At 49.8% G+C, this 2,832-nt stretch overlaps 1 pseudogene; it reads right to left on the bottom strand.

Moving 5' to 3' along the window:
- Positions 1–617: 617 nt before the first annotated feature.
- Positions 618–2,622, bottom strand: LOC144528168 (uncharacterized; annotated as a pseudogene).
- Positions 2,623–2,832: the final 210 nt, after the last annotated feature.

Here is a 2,832-nt window from a genome sequence, read left to right on the forward strand (position 1 = left end):
ACCACGTTTAGAATGTTTAAGTTTTAAGCGATAATGACCAGGATGAAAAGCTAGATCAGAGAAAGTGACATCACTATCGGGGTTAAAATTTTTAGAAGGGGTAGTAAATACGCCGCATCTGAGAAAGGCATAAAAAGCCAGCAAAAACACGGACTCTAGCAAGGTGTCTACGTAAGGAGAAAACGCTCCCGCTCTGAGAATCGAGACCATAGCGTGCAAAATACCGAGAGTAATAGGCTGCCTCGGATCGGGGGAAGAAGGATGAGTCTTGGAGATGCCTTTCAGCATTAATTTAACAGCCCGATTAGAAAAAATGCTCGGAAAAGACGGATCATAACACCAGATACGAAACTGAACGCCTGCAATCAAACCTTGAGTATACTGCAACTTAAATTTGCGAGTGTCGGTACAATAACAAATGAATGCACAAATAAGAACTGGTTTAAGAGGAACAGAAACAGAGAACACAAAAGAAACAGAATGTGTGCCAAGCATAATCATATGTTTTCAAAGTAGACACAGCTAAGCCTTTCCCCATATAATCCCTAGAGGATTCTAGATAATGATGAAGGGGGTTTAAGTTTAATACAGCGCCAGCTCTTGGAGAGAAGGAAGAGTTACAGGTAAGGGGCTGGCTGTTGGGCATAGGCGCCGAAAGGCCTGAAAATGAAAACGAGACAGAGCATCAGCTACACCACTGGAATGACCGGGAACATGACGGGCAGTGATGAGAAAATTGTGCAGACCATGTGATGCTTATCATGAACGGCATGATTTCACTACACACGAAGAGCGCCCCCTATTTATGATGTCTACAACCGCTTGATTATCACACAAAACGGAGATACGTTTGCGCTTCCAGTGATGGCCCCAGACGCGGCATGCTACAGCCATGGGGTAAAATATCATGCAAGGCTGATGAATCAAGCTGGGAGAAGGAGGGAGGCCAGTGGCCTGCGAACCACTTCCCTTGGAAAAAACCTCCGAACCCAGCGGAAGGGGCCGCGTCTGTGAAGAACTGCATCGAGTCGGAAGAATGCACCAAATCATCATAGAAAAAAGAAATACCATTCCAACGCTCGAGAAGGTGAGACCAAAAACGCAAATCGGAGCGGCAGCCTGCATCAAGGGATACGAGACCATGCAGTTGAGGAACTGAAGATGCCGTATCCAGTAACCGGGAAATAAACGCCCCTGAGGGATGACGCGCATGGCGAAGTTAAGATGGCCTAGAAGGCAAAGTAACTGACATTTAGTTATAGAAACAGCGGAAGAAAAAGACGCAGCGATCTCACGAATGCGCTATAATTTGTCGAGCAGGAGAGACGCCTCCATGCCGACGGAATCGAGGGTTATGCCGAGAAACTCCAGGCGCGTGGCAGGACCTATGGTTTTCTCTTCCGACAAAGGAACGCCAAGGGAAAGAAAGCAACTCCTCAGCTTCCCCAAAGATGAGCCTGAGCTATCGTGAGGGGGGTCGATGAGCAGAAAATCATCCAGCAAATGAAGCACCGATGGCACCCTCACCCTGTTAAGCAGGATCCAGCAAAGCGCTTCTGACACATGATTGAAAATGCACGGGCTGCTCCTGCACCCGAAGGTCAGGCGCACCCCAAAATAGAATTTGGAATCCCACTTAACACCGAAAAGAGGCCACTGGGATGGGATAAATGGGCACGATTTTAAAAGCCTCGGTAATGTCAGCCTTGGAAAGCCAAGCGCCCACCCCCGCCAGCTTAATCAATTTGATGCCGTTATCGACGGTGGCATAGTGCAGAGAAAAGGGGACCAGTGGGATGAGACTATTGATGCTGGGGAGGGGACCGTTATGCGGCGCGGACAGATCGAAAATCAGGCGCTTTTTTCCAGAATATTTCCTAGTAGCCACGCCGATTGGATTAACGCGAAACAAGGAAAACGGAGAAGAGCTGAATGGCCCGATAACATAGCCTTCGGTGTCGGGATTGGAAGTAGCAGAAAGGAGATTTTTAGCCACGAAAGTAATGTTTGGCGCCGTGAGAATGCCCACCCGAAAACCTTGGGAAAGCCCATAGAGAAGGTGATCTACAAACACAGAATCAGGATGAGTCAGTTCAGATGCCAACGTATACAGGTTTAATGGAGTGGATGGGTGAACAGTCAAAATGTCTTTGAGCTGCGTCGAGACAGTAGCTGGGCAGGCCGGGGCTGGCGCAAGCGCCGAGGGCAGACTGACCGGGAGTGTGCATCGCAACAGTAGCTGCAGATGTGGAGAAATATACAATTGGGAAAGGCACAAACACTTTCATTAAAGCTACTGCAAATGGGAGGTTTGGAAGGCATAATGACTTGGCGTCCCCAGGCAGCCATGCCGGGAGAGGAACAGGGATGAGGAGGGTGGGAGAGGGGACCGGGGTCCTGAGTGAATGGCAGCGAGGGGCAGAGAGAAGCCACGCGGCCCGCAGCTCCGCAAGTGGAACAGTAATTGACTTGCGCACCCCCCACCAGCATAACCAGAAGCTCGATATCCAGAACGGACCAGTCCACCCGACCTGAACAGCCAGCTCGCGAGCGGGAGCCGGGCAGGGCAGCCAGCCACGAGCTTCTGCGAACACCATCCTGAGAACCAGGAATCGCCTCCATGACGAGCAGAAAACAGGAACCGGGTCCAAAGCATGATCGGACTCGTAGTCTGACACAGCGATCACGAGAAACAAAACACCAACCGGAGAGGAAAAAAGATCCATGTAGCCGTAAATGACAAAGGTGAACGCTTTGCCTGAAACAACAGCTGATAGCACAGGGAGAACAGATTTAAAGCAGAGCTGTAATGCTGTGATTGGCCCTTGAATT

This window comes from Sander vitreus, chromosome 13 (genome assembly GCF_031162955.1).
Source record: "Sander vitreus isolate 19-12246 chromosome 13, sanVit1, whole genome shotgun sequence".
Lineage (NCBI taxonomy): Eukaryota > Metazoa > Chordata > Actinopteri > Perciformes > Percidae > Sander > Sander vitreus.